Here is a 15723-nt window from a genome sequence, read left to right as displayed (position 1 = left end):
AAATGGCACCTGACAGTTTTCAAGACAAAATGTCTTCTTTAGACGAGCATCAGTGGCTAATTGCCTGTACAAGTGAGAAGCAGCGTCAAAGGAGGTCCGTGTATCATGCAAGAAGGTTCAACCATGAGTAGTGTAGAAAACTATTCTAAAGGGTATTTCACCAAGCAAGGAATGAGTTTTAAAATGATATTTCATTTATGTAGCAATTGTTGGGCTCTTAATGCTATTAGCATTGAAATCATCACTCCTTGTCTTTCTAATTCCAGATTTTTGGGATAATCCCCTATTATAATCTATTTACCTCAAACAGATAGTTATAAACTGACAGCTTCTTCTGGATATTGGAAGAGAAATAAATGGAAGACAAATTTCCCTATCAGAAATTGGTCCTTAGCCTACTCAGTGCCCAATCATATCTCCTAACATCTTACACAAATGTTCCAGGAATCATGTTCCTCTGTATCACACATATTAGGAGAATATTCTGGTATATTTTGAATTTTAAGCAATTTCACACAGATCTGCAAGTTTTGATAAGACTATAACAAAACTGCCCCTATACTACGTTAGAAAAACATATTTTCAGTCCTTTACCATATGGAATTTGGATCATAGTTCCTGTACTGATAATTAAAGGGTCTTATCAGATATTGAAATTTCTCTCTTACTATAGAAGGGCAAAACAATTCAGTGGTGTTATGGACTGAATGTTTGTGCCCCGCCCCCCCTGACTCCGCCCCCTGCCAATTCATACATTGAAATCCTAACCCTCAGTGTGATGGTATTAGGAGTGTGGGCCTTTGGGAAATGATTAGGTTATGAAGATGGAGGCCTCATGAATGGGTTTAATGCTGTCATAAAAGAGACTCCAGATATTCCTCTCCTTTTTTTTTTTTTTGTCAAATGAGAATACTAGAAGTCGCAGTCTACACCTCGAAAGGAGGGTTCTCACCAGAATTCGACCATGCTAGCCTCCTGATCTCAGACTTACAGCCTCCAGAACTGTGAGAAATACATTTCTGTTGTTCGGAAGCCACTCAGTCTATGGTACTCTGTTATAGCAGCCTGAATAGACAGAGGGGGAAATTGGTTCTGAGAAGTGGGAGTGCTGCTGTAACAAATACCTAAAAATGTGGAAGGAGCTTTGGAACTAGGTAATGGGTAGAGGCTGGAAGAACTCTGAGATGCATGCTGGAAAAAGCCTAAATTGCCATGAGCAGATTTTTAAAGAGATTCTGGTGAGAGCTCAGAAGGAAAAGAGGAGAGCTGCAGAGAAAGCTTCTATCTTCTCAGAGAATATCTAAGTCACCATGAGCAGAATACTGGCAAAAGAATGGACAGTAAAGTGTACTTTGATGACTCCTTAGACAGAAATCAGGAACATGTTATTGGAAATTAGAGGAAAGACAATCTTTGTTATGAAGTGGCAAAGAATTGGGCTGAATTGTGTTCATTTTTTAACGTTTTGTGGAAGGCAGAACTTGCAACTGATGAAATTGAATATTTAGCAAAGGAGATTTCTAAGAAAAGTGTTGAAGGAGCAGCTTGGTTCCTCTTGACTGCTTATAGTAAAATGCAGGAGGACAGAAATGAACTGAAGATGAAATTATTAAGCAAAAAGGAACCAGAACGTAAAGATTTGAAAATTCTCAGCCAGTCCATATTACAAAATATGAGAAAGGTGTTCAGAAGAGAACACTAAGGATGTGGTGGATCAACCATTTGGTAAAGAGATTAGTATGAGTGTTAACCATGGATTTAATCAACCATCTCAATAGAAGCCAAGAATAGAGATGGGATTATACCAGCAGGAACACTGCCAGCTGGATGGAACTCAGGGTGATGGTGTAGACCCTGTGTGTGGAGCACTTGCCTTTTTGATGGTGAGGAAGAGAATGTAGTAAAGCATAAGCTGGTTCTTAAAGCTTCTACCTGAAGGTAACACATACCACTTTAACTCACATTTCTTTGGTCAATCTAGTCTCATGAATGAGCCTGACTTTAATGACTAACAGGAAACAGAGAAAAAAGGACAACAGAAGACTGCTGGGCTTCATAGACCCTGCAGAACTGGACCAGAGAACTACTGGGCTGTGAGCTTCTTTGATTTTTCAAGATGAGGGAAGGAGGACCCCAAGGGTGATTCAGGGATGGTCAGGGCTGCCTTTCCCACCCCAGAGTGTGGTGACTGGGGAGTGGGGGGAAGCTGTGGGAGCTGAGCCAGCCAGCGGAGCCCTTGGGGAGCAATACCCACCTGGACAAAGAACAGCATGAATTTTTGAGATTTGACCAGTTTTTACCTTTTAAACTACAATTTACAATCACCTTCACCTTGTGCTTATCCCCCAAATCCATTTCCAATGGAAGTTTCAGTACGGATATAGAAGCGACTGGCTTTCTGCAATAATTGGCATTTTGATGTGTGGTAGATTGGTTGTACAAATGACCACCATTATTCATCCTCTCTGGATCCATGCCCTTTGCAGTGTGACTTTGCAACTCCTCACATCAAGAGACGGAGTCTATTTCCTTATCTCTTCAAATTGGGTAGGTCTTGTGCGTTGCTTTGGCATGATAGTGTGGTGAAATTACGCCAATTTCAAGCATAGGCCTCAAGGGGTCTTGAATTCTTTGACTTTTCCTCTTGGTCCCCTACCACCACCATGTGAGCAAACTCAGGCCAGCTTGTTGGATGATGAGAGACATTATCACTGACACATAGTAGGTGCTCATTAAAAAGTGTTTATAAATAAATTAATTCTGGCATTCTGCAGGATTTTGTCTTTGTCCATTTATCATCTCTCTGGGTGTGGTAGATTATAAACTTTGGCTTCATCAATATCTTCTTCTCCATCAATCCCTGGAAGAGGATTACACTTCCCCCATTCATTAAAGTCAGGCTCAGCCATGAGACTTGAATGACCAAAGAAATATGAGTTGAACTTGTATGAGTTACTTTCAGGTAGAAGCTTTCAGAACAAGCTTTTGCTTTACTACATTCTCTTCCTCACCATTGAAACAGGAAAGTGCTCCACATAGGGTCTGCTCCATCACCCTGAGTTCCAGAAGAACTGAAGATGAAACACAGTTGAGTTGCAACCAACCCTGGATGGACATGTTGCATGAGCAAGAAGAAAACATTTGTTATTATAAGCTACTGAGATTTTGGAGTTATTTGTTACTGCAGCTTAATCTAACCTATACGAGTGATCACATACATATTTCTAGTACCACTTATATACTGATGAGAGTCAACAGTACATTGCTACCCTCATATGTTGCTGGTGGGAATGTAAAATGATGCAGTCACTTAGTGAAGCAATTTGGCTTCACTTAGTTTCTTAAAAAGTCAAACATACATCTATTATACAACCCATCAATTCTACTCCTACACATTTACCTAAGCCAAATGAAAACGTTCACACAAAAATCTTTTGCAAATATTCTTAACAAACAAATAGTCAAATGTCCAACAACATGTGAATGGACCAACAAAATGAGTATATCCATAGAATGGAATACTACTCAGCAATGAAAAAAGTGAATTGCTGAAACATAAAACAACGTGGATGAATCACAAAATCATTTTACTAAGTGAAAGAAACCAGGCATAAAAGTATACATCTTACATGATTCCATTTACATGAAATTTCTAAAACTATAGAGACAGAATGCAGATCAGTGTCTGCAAAAGGCTGGAGGTGGGAGTGTTCTAAAACTGGAATGTGACAATGATTGCAGAGCTGCAAAGTTACTCAAAATCATTGAACTATACATTTACAACGAGTGAATTTATAGTTTATAAATTCTACCTCAATAAAACTGAAAAAATATATCTAGATCTAATTTTTCCCTGAGTTATAAATACATATCTAACTAACTGCTAGATATTTCTGCCTAGATAGCCCACAAACACTTCAAGATTATACAAACTTAAATTATGTATTTTCTTTATGCATCACCCCAAATTATGTTTCTGAACTGATATTACCTATGTTACCTATAGTATTGCCAAACAGAAAGTTGTTCAAGCCAAAATATTCGATTCTCTCTAGACAACTTATTTCTTTTGACCTCTCTATCCAAGTTGTCAACAGGCATTGCTGATTCTATCTTCTGAATTTCTCTTCAGCTCCTCTTATTCCTCACTTTCATTTGCCTACCTGCTTACTTTTTTCTCATCCATGGCATTACTGTACATGCTCCTAATTCTAACGTTGCGATATTTGGAAAAATTAATTTTTAAGGTCTGCTGAGTGACCAGCGACTAAAGATGCTTTATAACAATGGCACAAATATGTCCATAATATAAATTGTCTTGTTTACTTTATAAATAGATAGTGACATGCCCCCCTATCACTGAACAGAAAATCCATAGGATACATTCTAAATTATTCAATATAATTAACGACTTAAAATACTCAGCAAATAGTTAATTCTACGGTAATAGTCGTTCTTTGTATTCTCAAGTGCCGAAAAAGCTCAGCTGGTCTGAAAGAGATGTACAGAATGGAATGTAAAGCTTCTGGGTTTCCAGGTCTCGGAGTCAAGTTGACCTTAACATTTAACTTGAATTTCAATGTACTACTCTGAGATGGGGATGAACAGCCCACAGCCCTTGGACCACTCTCTCTAGGCAGCCTAACTTCAAAATATGGTTTTGAGCTACTTTCAAAGGCGGTCTTTCAATTCACTTAAAGCATTGAGTTTAGAGTGGAAAATGCCTCGAGAACAAGCTCCTGAATAGAGATTGCCTTTAGACAGTGAGCATATGGCCCAGGTCTGGGGGAGGGGCTGCTGCTTCCTGGGAGGGATAAGGATGCCCTCTCCCTAGGACTGAGGTAGATCTGCCTCTGGGTCAGGGCCTCCAGAGCACTGAGCAACTGTGTATCTGAAAATATGCTGGGCTTGGCTTGGTGACACTGGATTTTGTTAATGAAATACGGTTCTTAGTTTTTCTGTTATACTGTGCTATTTTCAAGGGCTGAAATATCTATATGTGTGTATGTTTTACAACTTTTTTTTGGCATTTTAAAAAATTCTAGAGTGTGAATCATTTACATCTTGAGACCTACTCAGGGTTATCTGCTGAATTAAGATTTTATTTTTAATTTATATGCCCTCACCTAAAAATGATTCTGACTACATTCCTCACTTGTTAAAAAATGCTTAGAGGGGAAGGAAAAAAAAAGGCTTTAGGAAGGATCTCAAGTTATTAGGGAAGCTGAGCATCTTTTCTTATGTTTATTGGTCATTTGATCCAATTTGAACTTTCATTTCTTGTTGAGGTTTCAGATAGAATGTTCTTAGAACATGGAGCTGGGGAAACCACTAAGGAAAAATGAAGAGGCTGTACCTTGAAAATATTAGGGGCCAGCCCGGTGGCGCAAGGGTTAAGTTCGCAAGTTCCACTTCTTGGAGGCCTGGGGTTCACCGGTTTGGATCCCGGGTGCAGACCTGGCACCGCTTGGCAAAAGCCATGCTGTGGTAGGCGTCCCACATATAAAGTAGAGAAAGATGGGCATGAATGTTAGCTCAGGGCCAGTCTCCCTCAGCAAAAGGAGGAGGATTGGCAGTAGTTAGCTCAGGGCTAATCTTCCTCAAAAAAAAAAAAAAAAAAAGAATATGGAGCTGGGGAAACCACTAAGGAAAAATGAAGAGTCTGTACCTTGAAAACATTAAAAGAGGAGAAAGGGTGGGAAATATTCCCAGGCCTAGTGCCCACCTCTTCTTCTGGAGCCACCACCACATCCTAAGGGCTAGATTCTGGCTGCTCCCCTCCTCTTTTTCTCCCATAGAGCCTGATTCCTTCTCTCTTAGGATAATTTGTTTTAATCAGGACTTTCTTCCCCAATCATCCACCCAGAGAGACTTCATCATAGTGAATAGAAGAAACTCAGGCCTAGACGCTGGCCATCTTTTGAGTAGAGCAGAATCTGAGTGCTAAGGGTAGACCATGACTCTTATTTTAATAAAATTTAAGTAAATTTCATGCAATAAACAAACCCAAAATTGAGGAAGTGTTCTCATTTTCCTTTGGAATGGCAATCACTCTGTTAAAGAACAAAAATTCAAGTAAATTTAAAGATCTAATTGGGTTTATTCAGCAATTCAGGAATCGGACAACATACCATTTAGCAAATAGATGGGAGCTCCAAGAAGCTGTACAAAATGGAAGTTTTTATAGGCAGAAAGAGAGTGGGACAAAGAAATTTGAAAAGCAGATTATTTCAGGCAAGGTCACCTTCCCTTAGGGGAAGACAGGGGGTCTTATGAGGCAGATTATCTCACCAGTGTTGATCAGGAAATTCCAGACTGATTGGTTTAAAGCTTTCACTCCTGGGAGAGGGTGAAACTGCCATTAGGTTAGGCATTAGGTCTTGGTGGGGCTTAGCATAAGTGACTCCATTTGGGGTCAGTTGTTTCTTTCTAACACTCTCTAAGGCGCATATGTTACCCTACCCCAGCTGACCAGTTAATCAGGAGATCCTACAATCAGGTGGGGGGTGATGGGAGAAGATGGTAGGTTTTATTCAGCTCTCAGCACAGTGACTGGATCCCAAGGGCAATATTGCATTGGAGGCCAATTGTGTACCCACTCTGTGCCTCATTTCTCCCATCTTAAAGTATGGATAGAAGTAAGTGGTATCTTCAAGAGAGATAGAAATAATAATACAGGTCTTATGGAATTGTTTGAAAATGAAATGAAAAAAATGTATAAACACTAAAGCTATATACATAAAAAGGCTGACAGATTAGAAAGTTCCTCCATGTTTTTTCCTCTCAAATATTCCCACACTGAAATATCTTAGTGGGAAAAAAAAAATGGTGCCATATTTTTTATTAACATTTTTCTTCTTAGTAAAATAGATTTTCTAAGTTTGAAAAATATTTTTATATATCAAATAAACTTCAGTAAGGCAACTCCTAACTTATTAACAAAATTCCTAACTTCATTCATTCATGCAAAAAGTTCATATTCGTTGAACTTCTGCCATGTGCCAAGAATAATACCAGGGGCTTAGGATAAAGTGGTTAGAAAAAATAGTTGTTGTTGTTGTTTCTTCCTCAGACAGTCCCTAAACTGTTTACAGCCTAGCAGAGGGATACAGGTGTTAATAAAAGAACATCAAAAAAAAGTGTAAAATAAAGTCTTCTTAGAGCCTACAAGAAAGAGATTTAGTCTGATCAGGGAAAAAGTCCTTGGTGAAGTGAAATCTTTGATCTGAGATTTGTAGGGTAAGTAGGATGTTAACCAGATCAAATGAAGAAGGGAAGAATTTTCCATGCAAAGAAAGCAGCGCTGGACAGTACTCTGTTGAAAAGGGTCTGAGCATGTCTAAGGGACAGGTAAATGAGTCAGGAGTGGGGAAAGTCAGGACCAAAGGGTATGGGATGAAGCTGGAAAGGGAGGTAGGGATTTTTTTCCTTAGAGCAATAGAAAGCCATTGAGTTTAAACAGGGAGATGACATGATTGAATCTGTGTTTTGAAAAGAAAGGCTAGATGACACAATACAAGAAAAAAATGTATAAAATTTGAAAAGAAAGAGAAAAAATTGGCATTAGTTACTGGTGATAACATAAAGACTACTTAAAAACCCAAGAGAATCAGTAGACCAAGTATTAAATAAGAGAGTTCAGAAAGTGTGCCGAGTCAGGATCAAGAGACAAAGATCAATAGCTTTCCTCCATAACAGCAATAACAAACTAATAATAGAAAAGAAAATATAATTTAAAATCACTTCAAAAACGACAAACTATTAGGAACTTATTAAAGAATGTTGCTATTAAAATGTAAGCTTCTGCTTCAACAGTACGTCTTGTTTGCTCTGTCTCTCAGTGCCCAGCACACTGCATGGGACATAACAGATGGTCAATAAATATTTGTTGAATGATTGAAAGAATAAATGTACAAAGCTTCATGGAGAAGATTGCATTACTCTATGAAAGAACGCAAAAAATCTGAATCAGTATAAATATATAGCTTGCTCAGGGATGTACACTATTAAGTGTGTGTGATTAATATTGAAAAACTGTCAGTTATTCTTCGATAATTTTATAAATTTAACCAAAAATAATGAAAAATTAGCAGTCTTTTGGAGGAACTTGGAAAACCTTGAATTATGCGTCTAAATAACATGCTGACTCTGCTTTTGCTCGATAATCAACTTTATCGAGACAGTGGCTGTGGACTCCCTGCTCTGCGTGATTAGCATTCAACTCACCATATTTGATGTTCCTTTCTTTCTCCCACTACAAATTTTATTATTTACCGTAACTTTAAACAATATATTTTTACTTCCACTTTTTGTTGCTCCAACTTGATCACTGCAGACCCTCATTTCTGTAAGGGGACACTAGGCCCTTCTAGTTTCTACCTTCCCTCCCCTTCATATGCTTTTCCCACTGTATCTCAGCTATAACGACTGCAGCACTGTTACATTTAATTCTGTTTTATAATCAAAGTCAGTCTTCTATGCTTTCTCTAAAGGTTTGTTTAAATAAATTATAATCAGTTCATAGAATGGTGCCTGGAATAGAACTCATGAGTGAGTAAAAGCAAAAATCCAGGGCCAGCCCTGGTGGCCTAGTGGTTAAGTTCAGTGCACTCCACTTCAGTGGCCTGGGTTCGCTTCCCGGCGTGGACCCACACAGCTCTGTTAGCAGCCTTGCTGTGCTGGTGGCCCACGTACTAACAAATAGAGGAAAATTGGCACAGATGTTAGCTCAGGGTGACACTTCCTCAGCAAAAAAAATAAATAAAATTGAAAATGTTTGCTTTTTTTTTTTTTTTTGAGGAAGATTAGCCCTGAGCTAACTACTGCCAATCCTCCTCCTTTTGCTGAGGAAGACTGGCCCTGAGCTAACTTCCGTGCCCACTTCCTCTACTTTATATGTGGGACGCCTACCACAGCATGAATTTTGCCAAGCGGTGCCGTGTCCTTACCTGGGATCCGAACCGGTGAACCCCGGGCCGCTGAGAAGCACAACATGAGAACTTAACTGCTGCACCACCAGGCCGGCCCCCCGATTTTTTCTTACTTCAAACAATTGTGTAATCTCATAACCATGTTTTCTTTTCTTGTACATCTTTTTACTTTTTCCCCCCTGAAATCTACTCATCGTTTTTTTTTAAAGATTTTATTTTTTTCCTTTTTCTCCCCAAAGTCCCCCAGTACATAGTTGTGGGTCCTTCTAGTTGTGGCATGTGGGATGCTGCCTCCGCGTGGTTTGATGAGCAGTGCCATGTCTGCACCTAGGATTTGAACCAACGAAACACTGGGCCGTCTGCAGTGGAGCACACAAACTTAACCACTCGGCCACGGGGCCAGCCCTACTCATCATTTTTATTGTTGATTAAAAACTTAAGTCTTTGCCATGTCCTCAAGTTTCTATAGTCTCTCAATCATAGTGTTCATTGCACGGAATCTCTCTTTTTTGGGAAAACTCTCTTTCTCGGACCTCTTGGTTACAATCTATGGAGGCTGCCCTCAAACCCTGAGGTTGTCCTGGGGTTTGCTGCTTCCTCAGATGAGTCTACCATCTCCTGAATTGCTTGATTTTCTCCCTTGTTTTGTTAAAAGTATAACGTCAAGAATGGGTGTATGGGAGTTAAACTTTGTGAATTCTCATGTGTAAGAAAATATTTAATCTGCCTATTGGCAAAGCTGGCTCAGTTGGAATCTTGAAATCCGGCCAATTAGATAAGTATTTCTTCTTTTTTTTTAGTGAGATTAACCCTGAGCTAACATCTGCTGCCAATCCTCCTCTTTTTGCTGAGGAAGACTGGCCCTGAGCTAACATCTGTATCCATCTTCCTCTTCTTTATATGTGGGATGCTGCCACAGTGTGGCTTGACAAGAAGTGCATAAGTCCTCACCTGGGACCCGAACCGGTGAACCCTGGTCCACTGGAGCGGAACGCACAAACTCAACGATTGCACCACCAGACCAGCCCCTAGATAGGTATTTCTATAGTGGAGGAGTATGGGAGTAGGAGAGTTGGTGGTGTGGGTGTGTAAAGGAGAAGCCTGGAGATAGAGGAGAGTCCTCTTAGATGTCAATAATCATAAATTCTTGGTGTTAAGTACTGTATCTCTTCATCATTCCATCCCTCACAGTGCCTTATATAGTGGACACTCAATTATATCATTGCTCCTTAAAGTTGATGGCCAAGCTGGCAACAAATTTGCATACCTGCACTTCTGCCATTGTTTTATTTCTATTCCTATGATGTATTTATTTGAGTAGTAACTCCTGAAAAAAAAAGGAGAATTCTGGAAAATAAACTTCCCCCATGATTTTTCTCTTGACTGACTTGCTTCTAGGCACTCATACATGATGTCTGCGTTCACTAGGAGCCAACTCCTTAACAATCCAAGTCAATCCCGACTTTTCCCCTTCGCCTGCTGTCCCGCGTTCTCTCAGTCTCTCAGGTGAGCCACGTCTTACTCAGTCACATCCTATCCTTGTGTCTTGGATTCAATGCAGGTGTTGTTTTCTCTCTGCTACAATTTTGTCTCTTCTGTTCCAGCAGGGTGTCTAGTGACTAATTTGGGCAACCTCCCTTTTGGCCATATTGAGCTCTCCTCTTTTGGGGTGACATCCTGGCTTTTATACCATTCTTCCTAGGATATGACATAAAACTGAGCTAAAGTCATTATGGAATCATAATGTTCAACTGATAGCCATGGTTATCAGCACGGTTTGAAGCAGCTCAGTTAATATTCTTGCACACCAAGTAGAATATATATGTGTGTGTCTTTGTTTTTTTTTAATTTCCGGTGCTGGAAATGTCACTTGCCCGGGATCCCAGGGGCATCCCTACCAATTTTAAGAAAGAAAATTTTGGAGAATTCCAACCAGACCATGGAGTGCTTCAAACAAATGTCTTGTATCTGCCCAGCTAGCTCAGTTGGTAGAGCATGAGACTCTTAATCTCAGGGTTGTGGGTTCGATCCCCACGTTGGGCGTGACTTTTGTTCAGATCCTCTTACACGCAGCAGAGGTGACTGGGTCCATACAAACAAAGGAGAATCTGTTTCTGGTCCAGGGAGCCCTTCACACCGGAGCTGGCCTGGAATCTCACCACAGCAACTTGCTTTTGTCTCATTAATGTCTTATCATATATATTTTGTTATCAAAAAAATTGAAATTTGCATGAAAGTTCCAGATACAGTACAGAGAGTAGTCGGGAGCCTCTCTCAGTGGTTCTCCTTCTAGGGACTTCCTTGAAATTCCCACGATCCGGGCAGGCGCTAACCAGGTCAAGAATATCGCCTAACATAGGACTGGAACCCAATAATTTAGCACTAAGGGCTGAACAAGAGCGACAATAGACAACTTGGAAGTGGATTTTCAGCTAAAGGTGGAATCACACTAACTCTGGCCAGACTGGGGACCTACGCAGAGTCCCATCTGTGTCCATGGATGCTCCCCCCACCCCCGCAACCCCGCCAGAAGCATCGCCTCCTCCAACAACTCTGCGTCCTCACCTGTGCCCACCATAGCTTTCCTCCCTCGTAGGACAGAGACACGACAGGAAGGGAGCCCCTCATTGGGCCGTCCACCCCTGTCGCAGCCCCTCTCCCCTTTCTAAAGTAGAAAGAAAGCTGGAACTCATGGGATTCTGTCAGCAGGGTTTAGATGTCTCTGCTTCCCTGAGAAGTAAGCAATGAGGGAAGTGTGGGTTCCTTTCTGGGGATGGCGTGGGTGAGGCAGAAGGGTTGGTTAGCAACGCTGGCCCTGAGACCCTGCATCAGTGAGTCATGAGGTCAGGTAGTCTGAGTTTCCAGGGGGCCATTCCTTTGGGTGCCCCTGCAGCTCTGGCACCCAGCTGCTCTGGATCTTGGCTCCATGCTGGAAAACTGAGGCTTCCCCATTTTGGGGTGTGGAAGGGGAGGGTTGGGGAGTGGGGAGGCACATTCAGGTCCCTCTTGGTGCCTGGGCAGGACTCCTACTCACCCAAAAGAGACTGTATTTGTCAGCGTTATCCAGAGAAACAGAAAATATGGAGGGAGAGAGATTTTAAGGAATTGGCTCACACAATTGTGGTTGCTGGAAAGTGAGAGCAGGTTGGATCTTCCAGCAAGAGTCCATCTTGATGTTGTAGTCTTGACTCCAAGGGCAATCAGAGGTGGAATTCCTTCCTCTTCTAAATCTTTTACTTTTTACTCTGAAAGTAAACATCATTTTAAAAGATTCCAGCAAAGACTCAGATGCAAGCCTGTTTTATTCTCTACTAAACTTGTATAAACCCTATCTCATTCATCTTTTGTAAAGGCCTGATTGTAAGAGATTTAATGTGACGTTTAAAATTTTATTGAACTTGCCAGAAATTGTTTTTAGAGTTCTTTTATTCCTTTTCCATTGTAATTGACTCTTAAACGAGTTTTTGGTTTTGTTTCCAGAAACATGGTGGAACTCAAAAGTTGTGGTGTATCATGGATGGCAAATTCTTTCCAAGGAAAGCATGAATCTAACAAGGCTGAAGGTACACCCTGCATTTGCTTGTCCCAAAAATGTACTGGGCATCTGGTGTCCTCTTTATGAGAAGAAAAGAGCTTTCTTTGAAAAGATGACATATAATGATCAACAACAGCAGATTTCTTGTAGAAATTTGCTTTTGAACAAAATTAGTTTACTCTCTAATTTGCACAATTGGATTTATTTCTACTTTTACAGAAGTGATGATTTTTGCCCCCAAATGTAATATAGGCACAATTTTGAAAAGTTTTTAAAAACTTTGTTATGAAATTTTTAAGGCAAACAAGTAAAGATGTAAAAAATGAAATTTTGTCTTTTGCCTGTGTTGGAGAGGAAGACATTTCCTCTGCTCACTCTAGGTCCTTCTGGCTGGGCTATGAATTAAATTCACATGAGACAGAATAACAGGAGAAAATTAAACAAAGCTTTATAACATGTATGCACAGGACAGACTCAGGAAAACTGAGCAACTCACCAAAATGGCAGAAACTCTCACCTTAAATACCATCCTCAGCTAAAGACAGAGGAAGATTCTGGGGGCGGGGGGGGCGGGGGTCAGTTATGGGAGATTGCCAGAAAAGTACAGTAAACAAGAGTAAGGTTATTATGTAGATTTACGTCATTGCCTTCCACATTGCTAAGAGTTTCTAGAGATAAGGTCATCCTTCCTTCTCCTTGGTACAGAGAGGGAGACATCTTTACAGATGGAGATTTCCTTTAAAAATGTAAATATCTCTAACAAAGGGTAACTTTTACTTTTCAGAGTTTTTCTCATGTGTGCAGTTTTTAAAAGTAACCAGCCCAAAATAATCCTCATGCCAGAGACATATCTTCGGGTGGCCAATTCCAATCTCCCACACATGTGTTTGCAAAAGTTGCTGGACTCAATTCCAACGTATGTGTGTGTGTGTTTATGGAGGCTTCACCACACCAATGAACAATTCTCAGAGGCCAGCAGGATGCCTGTGTGGGGGATTGGAATTGGCCACCCCAAGATATGTCTCTTTGGCATGAGGATTATTTTGGGCTGGTTACTTTTAAAAACTGCACACATGAGAAAAACTCTGAAAAGTAAAATTTACCCTTTGTTAGAGACATTTACATTTGTAAGAGAAATCTCCATCTGTAAAGGTGTCTCTCTCTCTGCACCAGGAAGAAGGGGGGATGACCTCATCTCTAAACACTCTTATCAATGTGGAAGGCAAAGACGTAAATCTACATAATAATCTTACTCTTGTTTACTGTACTTTTCTGGTAATTTCCCATAACTGACTCCCTCCGCCATGCACATCCTCCTTTGTAGCTAAAGACGGTATTTAAGATGAGAACCTCTGCCATTTTGGCGAGTTGCTCAGTTTTCCTGAGTTTCTCCCATGTATACCTGTTATAAAGCTTTGTTTAATTTTCTCCTGTTATTCTGTCTCATGTGAATTTAATTCACAGCCCAGTCAGAAGGATCTGGAGTGGGTAGAGGAAATGTCTTCCTTCCCTATATCTGAGAATTCAGTTGAGTTCTGACATAATCTATCTGGAGATGGAAGGAGATTCCACAGGTAAAGAGCTCAGTCCCACAAGATCTCTCTGTACTTCAGAGATCAGTTGCAAGCACAGGTGTTATCTGTGCTTCTGACTGACTGACTTGAAGTCAAAGATTCCCATAACCCCCTTCTTGGGTTTGATTAATTTGCTAGAATGACTTACAGAACTCACTATAATACTGATTTATTACAAAGGATATTAAAGGCTATGGAACAACAGCCAGATGAGGAGATACATAAGGTGAGGTACCAAACAAAGGAGCTTCTGTCCTTGTGGAGCTTGGGGCCTGCACGGTAGCACCTGGGAGTATTCTGGCTCCCCAAAGTGGAAGTTCTCCAAAAAGGAGCCTGAGAACTCTTTTTGGGTTTTTATGGAGGCTTCATTAGGTAGTCATAATTGACTAAGTCATTGGCCATTGGCAATTGATTGTACCTCAAGTCCCCCTCCCCTCTCTGGAAATTAGGGGTGGGACTGAAAGTTCTTATCCTGTGATCACATGGGTGCATCTGCTGAGAACCAGCCCTCACCCTTGGGTGGGTTCCAAAAGTCACATTCATTGACATAACCAAATACCCATTTCACCTTTATGGCCCTGAAGCATTTTCAGAAACTGAGAACAGGAGGCCAAATATTATAACAAAAGATGTTCCCATTGCTGTTATTGCTCAGGAAATTCCAAGGATTTTGGAAACTGTGACCCAGAGACTGTGAAGGAAGACCAAATATAAGTGAGAATTACATTTTGGTCATCTGAATGACCAAGTATATATATATTTCTTAAAAATCACAATATCTCAGTATTCCACTAAGAATGTGCAGCAAAACTATTGCCTTTAAAGTCATTTGGTTCAAATCTTCCTTCATGTGCTTTTTGTCGCTAACTTAACACAGGTTTTCTCGTTTTAACAACTGTAAAACAATTGTTTGTTTTCATTTTTATTGGACTACTTTTTCTTATTTAATTCAACTTTTTGAATATGTAAATCATTTTCATGATTCCAAAGTCAAACTATACAAGGTACACTGAAGGAAACCTTAATTGTATCCTTCTCTCCTCCATGTCTCTTCCTATAAGTTGTCATTTCCTTTTTAGCTTTTCATTTATCCTTCTAACATTTTCTTGTTGCAAATATAAGAAAATGCACAGATCTATTTGAATTCCCCTCCTCTTTTACACAAAGGAGTAGTACACTTCCTTATCTACTTTGCTTTTTTCACTCAACAGCATGTCTTGACAATCATTTCAGGTCAAATCACTTCCTCCTATTTATGGCTGTATAGTCCTTCATTTTAAGGACATACCTTATTCAGATAGTCCCCTATTTATAGCCAATTTGTTATTTCCAATATTTTGCTATTAATATGAGATAATAAATAACTTGATGCACATGAAACTTTGCATATTTTCTGATTAAGTAAAGAGAGTAGCAAGAGGTGCTACTGCCTACTGTTTGCTGAGTTATATTTGAAGGGTTTCAAAGGAATGTTGATTTTAGACAAAGCTTTGGTCATCCAAGGGATTTTCACTTTCATCTAATGTCTTTGGTGTTGTCTTTTTCTCATTCATTACAACTCCTGTCATCCAGATAATAGACCAAAAGGAATCTAAGGGAATTTTCAAATATAGTTTTGATTAAGTGATTTTGCCGTACTTGCTGACTTTAGAGTCACCCTTGCTCTCATCCCAAAAAGAAATCA

The 15723-nt window shown here is 40.1% G+C and overlaps 1 non-coding gene across 1 annotated transcript; it reads left to right on the top strand.

Annotated features, from left to right (window-relative positions):
* Positions 1-10900: 10900 nt before the first annotated feature.
* Positions 10901-10973, top strand: TRNAK-CUU (transfer RNA lysine (anticodon CUU)). The gene has a single exon. It is a non-coding gene; the product is annotated as a tRNA-Lys (tRNA).
* The last annotated feature ends 4750 nt before the right edge of the window (positions 10974-15723 follow it).

Source organism: Equus quagga, chromosome 11 (genome assembly GCF_021613505.1).
Source record: "Equus quagga isolate Etosha38 chromosome 11, UCLA_HA_Equagga_1.0, whole genome shotgun sequence".
NCBI classification, from domain to species: Eukaryota; Metazoa; Chordata; class Mammalia; order Perissodactyla; family Equidae; genus Equus; species Equus quagga.
The sequence above is the reverse complement of the archived record's forward strand: the minus strand, read 5'-3'. Positions and strand labels throughout refer to the sequence as shown.